Source organism: Pezoporus occidentalis, unplaced genomic scaffold, assembly GCF_034315485.1.
Source record: "Pezoporus occidentalis ecotype Australia unplaced genomic scaffold, CSIRO_AGI_Poc_V1 ctg35, whole genome shotgun sequence".
NCBI classification, from domain to species: domain Eukaryota; kingdom Metazoa; phylum Chordata; class Aves; order Psittaciformes; family Psittacidae; genus Pezoporus; species Pezoporus occidentalis.
This window is the reverse complement of record NW_026915483.1, coordinates 3,611,112-3,625,566: the sequence shown is the minus strand read 5'-3', so window position 1 is coordinate 3,625,566 and position 14,455 is coordinate 3,611,112. Positions and strand designations below refer to the sequence as shown.

Below are 14,455 nucleotides of genomic sequence, written 5' to 3'. Positions count from 1 at the left end.
CTAGTACTAATCAAAAAGCTGAAATCTTTCCTAGAATAAACAGACATTGTTCTGGTTATTTTAATCAGCCTGCTTTAACAAGGAACTTGTCTTACAATTTGTATTTTAAAACCTCATCATCTTCTGATATTTATAATTGATTTTGGCACAGAATCATCAAAAGAATGCAGAACAAGGGTTGAACAACTTTCTTAAAAATATTAGCAGAGCTAAAGTGCATCATGACTATGAAGAAAACCCCACAGAAAAACAGGCAGCAGAAAATGAAAGGCAGGTGGATACAGTAAGAAGAGAGATCAAGGTGCAAAAAATATAAATTCAACATTTTAAACATGACTTAAACATTCATCAACTTGTTCTCCTGTGTTTTACAGTTCATTCATCTGTGACTTCAGGGTCTGTCATGGTTTAAGCCCAGCCACGCAGCTGCACTCTCACTTCCCCCTCCTCCTTCCCCCCCCCCCCCCCCCCCCGGGAGGGATGGGGAGGAGAATTGAAAGAATGTAACTCCCACAGGTTGAGGTAAGAACAGTCCAGTAACTAAGGTATAACACAAATCACTGCTGCTGCCACCAATAATAATAATGATAAGGGAAATAACAAGGGAAGAGAATACAATTGCTCACCACCTGCCGACTGATACCCAGCCTGACCGAGCAGTGAACCAGCCCTTCCGGGTAACTGCCCCCAGTTCTACATCCTGGGCATGACGTGCTGTGGTATGGAATACCTGTTTGGTCAGTTTGGGTCAGGTGTCCTGTCTCTGCTTCCTCCCAGCTTCCACTCCTCCCTGGCAGAGCATGAAACTGAGAAAGTCCTTGGTCAGAGTAAACATTACTACGCAGCAACTAAAAACATTGGTGTTATCAGTGCTGTTCCCAGGCCGAAAGTCAAAACCACAGCACTGCACCAGCTACTAAGAAGGAGAAAAATGACTGCTACTGCTGAACCCAGGACAGGGTCACATGACAGCAGGCATGGATTGAATTAGGGAAATCATCTTTTCCAGCTTTAGACTCTGCTTTGAGTAAGAATAGGTAAACAGTATTTCCTCTTTGCTTGGGTTTCCCAGGCTATGCAACACAAATAATGTTAATTATCTTCATTTCTAAGATGCTTTGAGATCTGTGATGTAAAAGTGCTCTGACAGAGCTTAGATAAGGTGATGTTACAGGCAGTTTTCTCCTTATTTGACTCCTTTTTAGTTTGTATAGGCACAGTGCCAATCTTAGGTACCCTTTTGAAACTCATGTTTCTTTTAAATGATCACAGGTCTCTTGAACGTCTGTTCCCTTTCATTCAGGTCTTCTGTGAATCCCTTGCACGGGTAACCCCTGGATGTCTTCCATGTGCAGTCAACCCTACCCCAGGCTGCCACTGAACTGACCAGACTCTATGACGGCCTCTTCACACACTTGCTTGAGGGCAAGCGTTATGTTTTGATCTGTGAAAATGACCTGTGTTGTGCCATCAGACAGGAAATGTGTTTGATTTGTGATTCAGATTTAGTTTTGACAGGGTTGGAACCAGACTGGGCTTTAGAGCAACCCAGTTCTGAGAATACACATTTTTTAACCAGGTAAACATCCTTCAGATTTGCTGGAGTCTGTGTGCAGCCTTCCCACATTGGCATGGGTCTGAACATAGTAAAGCTCATTCCCATTGGCATGCTCCAGTCTAGACCACCTTCTGTTCTTGGCACACATAATCACTATTTTCACTGCATCCTTATCAGCTTGTTCTTTCAGCAAAGGCATTCTATTTCCCATTAAGTCCTTTTTGCATAAAGTAATTCTTACACCAAGTAGTCTGCCAGGCTTTCTTTATCCTTGACTGACCTTTGCTAGGTTAGTCTGGCTAATGTCCTATCAGTTCTATTGCTCAGTCTTGTGCTGTTCTTATTGAGGGCAGTGCTTTCTAGGAAGTACAGATACAGCACCACAAGCAGCCACTTCACTCAACTAATATCGTGATGAGATCTAGGCAGTGCCAAAATCTTTAGGTTTGATCTTAATAAGAAGCTGCTTGTACATTTCTGTCTAGTTGCAACACTTCAGTGTTTAAGTCAGGTTCTCTGCCACTCTGCGGATGGGCATGGCAGAATCTGGTGCCTGGGCACAGGTCTTCAGGCCTGGGCACAGGTCTGCAGCAGAGTGAGGACCCACACACCTTGCTATACCAACATGACTTCATTCACACAGTGCTGTGAAGGCTCTATTCAGTACAAGAAAAGTCAGTGGAATCCAGCTCTTAGGAAGTGAATGCCACATTTAAATGCTCTGTTGTTTTGATGAATTAACTGGAATCCTGACTACTTCTTTCGCCAAGAAGAAGCAGTACGTTCATAGCACCATAGGATCTGAAAGACCTTTTTGTCTAGCACCTTGTGTCACATAGCCTTGTGAATTTTATCCAGCTATTCATGTACTGAGCACATTACTGTAACTATGGCAAAAGGTTAATGTCTCAGGCTAGCAACAGGCACTTCCAGGGTGTATGTATTGTTTTGAAATAAAAACAAAACTAAGATGTCTAACATAATATAAATGATCACTGCTGAGAATCCAAAAAGCAAAGTGATCTGCCTTGTTGTATGCTATTCTATTTCTGAACTGACAGCAAAGATGTTCATTTCAAGGCACCAAAATGTCTGAAGTATTTAGGAATTGTCGCCTTGAATCAATTCTGGTCTCATATACTTCATCTTCACAGGCATTATTTCTTCCAAATCAATTCCATCTCTAAACTAATTGTTTAAAAGCCATGACTTCATTCCAACGTTAAGGGAATATCTCTGGCTCTCCCAATTAAAGCAAAAATATTTACAGCAGGGTACACAATTTACACAACAGCATTGACAACAGTAAACATATCCAAAGGCAGATCTTTCACCTTTGCACATACAATATGCAGCTTTTTAAAGGCTAAAGGGCCTATGTTAGAAAAACATACAGTACCTAATTCAACAAGAGAATCAGACATCATTTATAATTCATGTAAGTATATTGAAGTTTTCCACTGCCATCCAAGAAAGACGGTTTCAAATCTATGGAGTGCAATAAGCTAATATTCTGTGTAGCAACTTCTATCTATCTCATATAGATTTTACTCTGGAGATCATTTCTATACTGAGGTCTTCATAACTACAATGTGCTATATTCAGAACCATCACTTTCTGTGCATATCTATCAGCTTTAATTTGTCAGTTTTGTACCCTGTGTTATTTTCATAAATACTTCAGGGACATAGACTTGTTGAACAGACACAAGATAGAGTTAAATGTAATCTGAGAGTAATCAGAACCAAGAGGAACAGTTAATATTACAGCTATTTCTATTCATATCCAGTATAAAAACCAAAGAGAAATGAATGATAGCTCTGGTCAGTTCCTCCTGCACTGATGGGCTGATGAAAAACTGCTGCATATAACTCAGCTATTTCCTACAACCACACAATTTAAAAGCCCAACAAGTGCGCTGCTGAGCTAAGGGAAGTTCATTACAGTTCAGCCACAAACAGTTCAGTTCTACTCAAAGACAGACTTTAATTGCATTTGTTAGTATGAGAAATTTGCATGGCTGCCTGCAAGGCATCTAACATATCCAAAGCATCTATAGATCCATTTTCAGCTCCTTCAGTTCTCCAAAGCATGTAGTCTCTTAAATAATCCTCTGAAATTTTAGGACTTCTATTAAATGATTGTATCTAATGTATAAAATCCAGTTTTACACTTTAGTAAAAACTCCCAGAGAACTTGATTTCTAATTTTTCTCCATCTCTACAGCCAGTGATAGTATTTAGCATAGAGCAGAAAAGGGGAGAGATTGCATAATGCATCACAAACAACTTTATTGGCTGTCATACACTTAAATCAGCTTTGTTCTGCACTTGATTAATTTGTGAAGCAGTTTATTTCACATATTGAAGCTGCTTGTTCTGTGTGGTTATTAAAACTAAACAGAAGCGAGCATTCATTATTACCTAAAAACAGTGAGTACAGAAGAGGCAGACACTTGGGACCCAAGGAGGTGACATCTTGAAAACAGCAACGTATCAAATTATTGATGCAAAGCACTTGATGACTGTCTTTAAGAGGCAGGGACACAGGCTGTCTAGACATGATCAGATATCAAAGTCTACGAGTTTTGCAATCTGATCATTTTGTTTCCCTTTTACTAAGGTAAAGAGGCGCCTGTCAGTATTTGACAGGCTGCAGACACAATGATTATAACAACAATAAAGAATAACTGCTCTCTGTAGTACTATTATCCTCTGAATAACTTTGTTGGAGGAACTCTGTTGCAGGTTGTTTATTTGTTTGTTTGGTGGTGTGGTTGGCTTTTATCTCTGATGGAGGGTAATGTCCGTATATTCTGTGACCATTTGTTACAGCTCCCATTAGACAGGGATTTAGATACAGATCCCAAATTGATCTTGAACCACAGTGGAGAGACTAAGTGGCAACATCCTTAGAAGTTGAATTGGAATATATTCCAGATCTGGCAAATTGTTCTGTTTTGAACTGAATTTAGTGGATAAAATCTCATTTAACCCTTCATGCGCACTAGAAAATATCTGCAAGCTTCTCATCTCATGATTGTTTAACAGGCTGCAGGCACAATGATGATAACAATAACTGCTCTTTTTAGCAGAAGCCTATGATAATAGATTTTCGAGTGGCACACTAGATATTTAACATATGCCAACAGCAATTTTAGGAACTGTTGTGCGCTTGTTTTATAATTCTAATTCAATATATCTGTCAATGTTGCTTTTTTCCCCCAGACTTCATGGCTGTGCTTTTGTCAACAGAAAATGGTAATATTTTCCTCTGAGGCAAAACTCAAGGTCAAATGAAAGTTGAGATAGCTAGAAAGCAGAAACTGTGATTATGGCATTTGTTTAGTCTTTTCTTTATACCAGATTGTCTGGGCAGCACCTGCTAAAGTATACGTAGGAACAAATTCTCAACTCAGTATTAGTGTTTGATTTGATTTAGACAATGATTCTGATGTCATTTGGGTGAATACCTATGAGAAAAATAGGATAAGACAGATACTTAACAGGAGATTAAGTGATCCAAAATGAAATGTCACAACTGTAGTTCAAAGAATTAGAACGTCTTCTGATTCCTGAAACTGAAACTGTCAAAAGCATACTCTATAATTTTATTTTATATCGTCATCTTCAAGCTTTCAAATGTCTCTTAAGCAATAGCATCATATGATGCTGCATTATGACATTTAAGCCTCTGGGTTAAAATACCAAATCTGCATTCAGTCATGCTGTCTCATACCCTGATATTAAGTCACATGCAGAGATTTTTAAAGGCTTTAAAACCAGACTGTGCCCAACTGCTATTTATCACTAGGAACTGGATTTCTAACTTGAACTGCTATGAAGCCTGATCATCATACTAGTGAATCAATTTCCATATTGCAAAAATATACTGTTGCCTGTTATCAAGAGGACTTTAGACATTTACCACCAGTAACCATTTTTCATAGGAGCCAGTGCAAACTTCTAGTAGAAAATCAGAAAACTAACGGGAACAGGCTTGTCATAGCTCACCTTCAAAAAGTATTTACCATTTCTTGGCTTCAGAAGACTTTGGGGGTTAATAAAACAGTTTGTGCAAAATCAGTAGCCTGTTGTGCTGAGCATCAGATGCACACACAGTAGTAAAATGTTCTTTTCCTTACAAAGTTAACTACGTAGATAGATCAGAAAACATTGTCCCATTTCAGAGCAAGAAAATCAAGGCCATTGTCTGAAAACTGCAGCAGAAGCAGGAAGTAAATCCACTTCTCCTAAATGGGCACAAATCATCTTTCTTTTGCACGAAGTCAGTGAAGGAAAGACGGAAAAGCTGTGAAGATTGCAATTATTTAGGCAACTGGGGTAGCATTGAGGATAAGGGCCTGCAATCTTAGCATTCAGGCCAAAGGTTGGCTGCTCCAAAAGCCGTATCCACTGAACCCATGGATGGTTTGTGGGATCAGAGCAGAAGCCTGTTGCTTACAGTCTGAAATATGATGTGGTCAACACTCCTGCACTGATAGTGAACTGGATTCTTAAACCTCCATGGTTGCTATGTCTCCTATCCAGGGAGTCCATACATTCAGATACTTAAAGGTGCAATGGACTATGTCTGATGCAGAACAGTAGTGAATCCCTGACTCATGCACAGTTGGGGCACCATGGCCTGGTTCACACAGAACCACAGATGTCAAATATGCTCCAGCCTCTGCCAGGACTTCAGACTTTGAAGCGATGAACCACACAAATGATGGGAAAGCTCAGGGCACCAAACTGAATCTAGTCCCAAGTAATGCCCCAGCCACACAGTGGGCAGATGGAGAGGCTGAAGCCCCAGCTACCCCAATACGCTGCTCCACTCCCACTGTGCCAAATAACCCCCTCTAAGGGGGGTTATGATTATGACTATGATTATAGTCACCCACAGAGTCTGTAAACCCAGTGAGGGATGAAAGACAAACTTTGGTGAATCTTGGTGTGTTTGTGTGTTTTATTAAGCTTTTGTCTGCACACCTGAATTCTCAAATGCTTTTGAATTCTGCCCTTCCAAGGGCAGTGCTGCTTGACCAGCCTTTAGGTAACTGGGATTCTTACTTAACCAAAGGTCAGCCATGTCAGCGCCCGATCTTCTTCTCTCCTTCTCAGTCCACAGCCCCAGTTCACTAAGGATTACTGATAGCTCCTGAACTCTTGATCTGTATTATGAATAATGACAGATAAGCAGGTAGCATTACTAGGCTGCCCTATATCATCCTCCAGAATCTGGTGAACTTTTGCTTAGGTCAGTAGAAACACTTAATGAAAAAAGAGCCTTTGTCCCTGCAGAAGTCTTCACCTATTAACCCCTGTTTACTAAAAAATGCATGTCTAACTCCAAATGGGAGGGTTTACTATACAAAGTTTACAAGACAAATGAGTCATTACTTTAATAGTTAGTTAATAGCATCGCACACAACTGACCAGAAATGTCAATTACGAGGAGAAGGGGCACAGGGTACTTTGTGTAATCACAACCATTGCTCAGGGGCACTTAGGGTTGAGTCTTTCTGACAACATCTACAACACTCTAATTGAACTGCCTGAGCATAGAGGAATTGCTTCACGCTACTGCAAAATAGCTAGCAGAATTACAAAAATGGGGTATCAGAAAAATGTAGTGTATTTTCAAGCTTTTGAAATGTCACACTCCTGGGCACCAATTTATCTGAGTTACATTGTAACATTACAAATAGCCAGCGAGTCTTAACAGGGCTATTTTTCACAATGGAAATACTTTCCTAAATGCTATTTTAGTTCAGTAATGATTGTATAGATCTGTTTATTATGCATTTGTATTTTCCACTAAATAATACCATACTGTTGCAACATAGTAAAACAGAAGAAAGTGTGTAATATTAATGGGGCCAACTGCTTGCTTCAGCGTAAAAATATTTTTGACTTCAGGGAAGAAAAAAAGATGGAAAATAAGGGAAAAAAACTCATAAGAAATCCATAAAGAAAACAAAGAAATCCTTCAGCTATTTTTCTAATTTAGTACCACTTCCACTTCTATCTGTTGTCTTCAGGATAATGGCCATTATGATGATAGTGAAAAGATTACATTGATTGCAGAGTGCCAGGGAAGCTATATTAAAGGTCAATAAGCAAAAGTGGTATATATCTCTGCTGGAGCTATGATTCAGCCTCTTGAGACCACTTCTTAAGATATTTCCATTGTTTTCTGTTGTACGTGGAAGCACGCATAAGCTGCCACTTTTAGAAAAGCACAGTTCAAACCACAGGGAATCCAGCTTCTAAATGCTTTAATGCACCTGTGTTGTACAAGTTCAACATCATCAAAGAAACTATTAGGGACGGAAGTCCCGGTTCTTGGAACGTTCCTTCATTAGCCCTAAGACAGCCGGTCTTGCTGATATATGTCCTGCACCTGTCTAGGTTTGCTGGCTGTAAGGGCTGAACTTGGAATTCATAGCCCAAATGCATACACTAGTGCTAGAGCAAAGATACGTTGCTACATATCTGGCTAATCCTCAGCTTTCTGTGGTTTATGCATCTCTTAGAGGCATGCAGCAGAATATCTCATGACATACACACACCTCAGTTTGACCACTGAACAGATGTTCTCCATGGTACTAGAGACTACAGCAGTGAGTATTAACTCATCCAGCCAAGAATGACATTGAACCATTTACACCTATGCGTCTAGAGTACCATTTCTTCTTGTGTTTGTCCTGGAGTTATTGAATAACAACTATTAATAGTAAATTAACATGCAATTGGCAACAGCCAACTGATTGTCTTAATAAACTATCTGCATGCCCCTTTTATTACTGAGCAAACTGCAACTCCGGAAGGTGAGGATTTGATTTCAATGGAACCTCTACTGCTCCACCTTTATCCTTTAAAATATGTGCACACTGCATACAGGTACTTTCCTGATGCCAGGATTCACAGATAGAGTTAACACTTTCTAATTCACTGGAAACTGCACATCTGTCTACAAATGGGTTTAAAGTTATGTTTTTCTTGGTGCTCACTGAAACAAGAAGGCAATTCCTATTCCTCGCTTAGTGTAGTTCTGTCTCTGACCCAATCAAGGAATGGGGTAAATTTTCGTTGGACACACAATGGATCCTGCTTTCCTCCCAGCTCAGCTCAGCATTAAGTGTCTATCTGAGGTCTCTGTGGTATAACGACAGTAATACCATGTACCTTCTACAGTCCTAGAAAAAAATGCAAATAGACTAAGCCAAACGGTGGCTTAGTCTATTTTTGATCTGAATCATATCTGAGGAAGTCAGCATCACCTACAGAAGGAATCTAAAGGAAAGCAACAAGTCAAACTCCCCTTAAAATTGGAGGGTATGGATACCCACCCACTATGTCTAAAAGTCAAACTTCTCTCACAAAGGGAGGTTTGGGAAATCTTTCCATTATGGTTCTAAGTGCCCATGACTTTCTAACAGAAAGAGTTGTTAAAGGAACAGCTCTGCCACTTGAAAAAAAAAAAGGTTGTTTTTCAAAGAATTAATTACCACCAGCTTGCTTGGCAGTGAAAGCAATGGAAAATAGTCAGTGTGTTTCATGTAACAGCAAATGGAAGTGTTTTAGGACTCCTGAGCCTCCCCCTCTGATGTCACGCAGAGGTGAGCAGAGACTAAAGAAGTATTTTTTACACTGTAACAGAAAAAGTTTAAGTACTAATAACTATTGTTCATTCTCTTGGCAGGATTTTAGTACAGCACCACACTGCAACCTGGAGAACACAACATTTACGCTTTATATGAACATAAAGCAATCCCATCCATATATTCTAAACATATGTCTTAGCACAGAGTACTCTGCTGGGTGCACATGTCTATAAACTGGACCCTTTAAAATAAACTCTGGGAAGCTTCCAGATTAATTAGCAAATAAAACACATGGAAAGTAGTTCAGTCCATAGTTTTGTATGTGAATAACATTCTCATAATAGCTTAATTTTATTTGTGCTTTTAAGCTACATGTTAGACATAGGTTGAGGAATTACCATTGTTGCTACAGGGAAACGGTGGGCTCAAGAGGAATCTTAGGATGAGCAAAAGCAGGCTAGAAACCACAAAACCAGAATACTGCCACATGCAGAACGGCAACCAGAAGTTATTAGTTTTCTAACATACCTTCCTAAACTAACTTCTTTGTATTTGTGACTTCTCCCTCTTGTTTTGCAAAGGGGGAATATCTCTCTGTAGCACAAGGGAAGCAGCTAAAGTCAGGACTAGGTAAGGAAACATGCAGAGGAAGCACTGAGCTGCAGGATCATCTCACAGCTTTGAGCTTCAGAGCAGAAAGCTTATATTATTCAGAGGGATGCTGGGGTTGGTATTCAGCAAACACCAGCCTGCCCACACTTGGGAAGCTGACAGCTGGGACAGTGAACAGGCCTTGTTTTCAGTGCTTGCTCATCTCTAGGGACGAAGGCTCTTCCCTGAGTGACAGTACCAGGACTTTGCTTAAGTGATAATCTGACCAACAGGGGAAGCTGTTTAAACAAATATGTGCTACTGAAGAAGCCCAAAGGAATCATACTTCTTTGCCCTTTTACCTACTAGCATTGAGGGTTAGTACACTTCTATGAACACTAGCATCCTAATCCTACCAGGAGAACTGATGCTTAACACCCAGGGATTTTTATCTCTTTGATCATACAAGACAGGTGAATACTTCCTATCCTAAGCCAAATCCTCAGCCTACAAACCAAGATTCCTACAGGAGGATATGAAGCATAATGGCACCTTGAAAAAATCTTGTTGTGATAAACAGACCATGTTTAAACCATCCAATTGCCCATGCCAGCTAAATCAGTGCCAACCAAACATATAACCCATCTTCCACAAAGTATTCTTTTAAGTAGGAATGTTACTGAATGTTAGAGGCTTCCTTTGTTTCTTTTTCTTTTCAACACAAATCTGAGATTCTGCATTTTCATTCACCTCACAAAATCTAGAGGATGAGCTAAGAAAATCAGTCATGATAGAGACTGTATACTTTACCTATCATTTGATGGGAAAGACATTGATATTTGTTTTATTAAACAGTGCATAATTAAAAGTCAATATGCAAGAATGCAAAAGAATCTGTGTAACTAGTCAGGTTTTTTTTCAATGGCAATACCTAATTTATAGGAAATCAGTGATAACATGTTTGTTTTCAACATTATCTGTAAAATTATTTGCATATTACAAAAATAAACCCATATGGCTTTGCCTTAGCAAATAAACATCCGTTGGCAAAGTTCACAGGAAGGTGATCCAGCTTAGGCACTGAACTGAGAAGTGCTATTCAGGGAAGATAAATTATAGTTTACTTCTTCAAGTCTCCAGCACATTGTGCAGAAATGAGTTTAGTTCCTTTGAGAGTATCTGTCATATCCAAGCAGGGAAGAATACGTTAATAGGCCGTGCCCATTTCATAATGCATACAAGATAGATGTCTCCAGAGGAGGGAGAGAAAGAGTCTTACGTTAAAAGTTTCTGAGTACAAGCCTGCTAAGAAAGTTGGCAATCAGTTATAGAAACTAATCCACTCAATGAAGTAGTAGTGTTTGTCAGTAAAGCACCACTGGTGTGAAATCATTTCTTTAACTATAACGATATACATGCTACACCATGCCCTAGTCTTCATTTGCTCTAGCAAGTATAGCAGCCAGATTTTGAAAGTCTGACAAGAGTCAATGAGTGGCAACTACACAAATCAAAGGAAACAAAACCAGTCGTTCTAAGGATTTTACTTCCAAAGGAATTTAAAAAGAAATGGTACCTATTAGGCATAATGCCTGACATTTGCATGTAGGAGAATAACAAAGAGAATCTACAGATTGAAATGGGATACTTCCAAACAGTTTGAAATGCCTGAAAACATTTCCAAAAGGATTTGTTTATGCCAAGAAAAGCAGTCTTTTTTCCATTGTTGCTCAAGGTGCCAGGCATAGTCTGAGCTCACAGAGACAGGGCACAAAGCCAAACCCAACCGGCTCCTGTTGTGGATTGGAAACAAGCTAAAAAGCCAAGCCTGATTTACAGAGCTCTGGCTGAGATCTTGATCTGAGCCTCCCCACTGCCTGGGTCAGTCTGAAATCAGACTCTTTGCTCTGGACCTCTCCTGAGTTTATCTTGGCTGAATGAAATTCTTTTTTTTCTCTCGTTTGTTCTTCTGAGCAGAAGTGAGGGGGTGATTTGACATGCAAACAGCACAGCTCTGCAGCAGCAAGCACATGGAAGATAAGAGACATACTGCTGTAAAGTAAGCACCAGAATTTGTTTGCATTTTGAGCAAGGACATAGCTACTGAGTGTGCAGTGTTACAGCACTGGGCTAATGGACCACATCTCCATTGGGGAAAGGCTACAGAGATGGAAGGAAGATGGACCCCCTTCAACTCCATGATTCCTTTCACATTTCTGTTTACTAGGCTGTAGAACTGATGAGCTAATACTACAGCACTGTTGACCTGCCATAACAAAATTTGAGTCTGAAGCACTTCCCAGACCTGCCCCAGTTGTCCCTAAGTGACACAATGAAATGCAAGCTTGCATTCAGGACAGGCAGTGTTTAAATTCTGTATCACAAACATTCTAAACCTACTCTAGAAAAAACAGTTTTCCTATGTGACCATAGGTGGGCAGAAACCATTTCTGAGACATGTTGAATCCACACACACTTGAGCTTTGAAATTCCGCTGCCTGGGGCTGAGGCATAAGGTGGGGAGAGAAAAAGAGAGTCAAACGAGATGCCTGATTGCCCACGTGTAGAGCAGTGGCAAAGCATCAGCCTCAACATCTGTCCTCCCTTCTTAGCCTTCTGTATACCCTACAGAAGTTTACACTGAGCTGCAGTAAATTGCTCACATTTGCCCCTTTCTCATTTTCCCCCACCCAATGTCTGCAGTTACACCATCCCTTGAAAAGACTTTGAAAATCTTCCAGTCATAATAAAAGAGGAAGTAAATGATTATTTCCCCAGCACAAGAGCAGAGGAAGCATGCTGCTTTGCTCTGTGGGTTGTGCATGTATCTGTGCTCTCATTAAAGTTACAGTAGAAATTTCACCCTGCTGAAGTCAACAGGAGTTTGGCACTGGATCTTCATCCTCTGCAAATCACTCTACTACATCTTTTGAAAGCACTGGCTAGTATCTCAGCCACCCCAAGCAAGCAGAACCAGGAATTTCTAGTTTGAAGGAGATGATCTTACAGATGGATTAAGAGGTTTTAGTAACCCTCCACCTTATTTCAGCTAGGATAGCTTAGCAAACTATCCTCCACATTACATGAACAAGAGCCCTCATCCACTTGCACAGTGACTGCTTGTAGCCTACTGCCCACAAAGATGTGCAAGAGCTCAGGGATAAAACACTCACCACCTTTGCGTCAGCAGGCATCCACTGCTGTGTTAGGCACATCCCCTGCTCATGCAGTGGCATGCTGACTTTGGGCACACGTCCCAGTAAAGACCACACAACCTCTCACCACCGCCTGTGTGCAAAGCCTCTCAGCTGCAACACAGTCCGTGTGATAGCCCTGTGAGTAGGTGCAGCTGAACACCATGATCTGCAGGGATTGTTATGATTTTCCCATTGTATACAGCTGCTCATGCAGCAACATTTGGAGAAAAGATTCATTGAAATAATTTTTCACTCTCTGGGCTTCTTTCAAAGCTGGATTTCTGTCTTAAAGGTTCCCAGCCCTGTAAGCTGACCATCTTCTCATTCCTTGTGTTTTCGAGACACCAGACATTTGAAAACACTTGGAAAATATGGTGGATCTCTGTGGAACATTCTTCTTATCTGCAAACACTCAAGTGCTTAAAAGAAAGTATTTTTCAAATGTGTGCAGCAGTGATTTGGCATCTTTATGTTAAAATTAACTAATTTTATGGTATTACCTTCTGGCTGCTGCTCACGACAATTTAGATTTTGCAGTTACAGCCCATTATAAAAGAGAAGGGCTGCAAGAGGGTATTAACAGCCTATTTAGGATATAAAGCATAGTGCAGTACACAGATTTAAATTCAGGTGCAGTATAAGGTCAGCCTTGAATTGTATGTATAATATGTTTGTCAGGCACCCCATGTGTAAAACTGACAGCTCTAACCTAGTTGCCACAGGCTGTTTTATACAGTTGGGAATATTATGTCTCTTTGACTTCAGTGATGTACACTTGAAAAGAAAATTGTTTCATTTTGAGGAAACTTGGAAAGCCAGAGCCTCCTACAGTAATGAAATACAACATAAACTTTCTAGTTAAACAGGCTATTTGGAATTAATTAACATCAGCTTATGCCACAATTACATGAGATGCATACCCATTAATAATAAAAAATAATAATGACGCTTACATGATCCAGTTTTCTTTTTGTATAAATTTGACACATGTCAAGTCTGGCTTTGCTCTGCCCCATTGGAAACGTGACCTGAATGCTTTCAGCACTTCAGATTCCAGTGAGCACCTGGTACATGTCTCTGTGATCCTGAAGTGCACACTGCATCAGGCTGAGGGATCAAGTGCCCACTGCTAACTTAAGACACAAGTTGTTTACCACCATCTTGTGGAGCTGTGGTCCTAACTTTTCCTATAGCAGAGGCAATGCCCTAGTGGAAATCATTTGAATTTAAACACCAGACCACTTCTCATCTACAGCAATCAAGCCTTTCAGAAAGGACAGTGGGAAAAGAAAGAGTAGCTTTTAGAAGGCGCATGCTGATGAAGAAAATGAGGCACACAGTAGCACTTCAGCTTGCCAAAGTCATATAATGGATGTGGGATAGAACTGTTTCGAGTCAACCTCTTCAGCAGAAGCCCAGCCTCTCACACCACATGCAACCACCAGACTGAAATGGGAGAGGAAACAATTTACAACAATTGCAGAAATGACAAAGGTG

At 40.3% G+C, this 14,455-nt stretch overlaps 1 long non-coding RNA gene across 2 annotated transcripts in view; it reads right to left on the bottom strand.

Moving 5' to 3' along the window:
* The window catches only part of LOC134169653 (uncharacterized), a 45,148-nt gene extending 32,089 nt beyond the window's left edge, over nt 1-13,059 (bottom strand). For both annotated transcript variants that reach the window (XR_009966976.1, XR_009966975.1), the window contains exon 1: nt 12,935-13,059. This is a non-coding gene — a long non-coding RNA (uncharacterized LOC134169653). The remainder of the gene's footprint in view (nt 1-12,934) is intronic.
* Between the last annotated feature and the right edge of the window lie 1,396 nt (nt 13,060-14,455).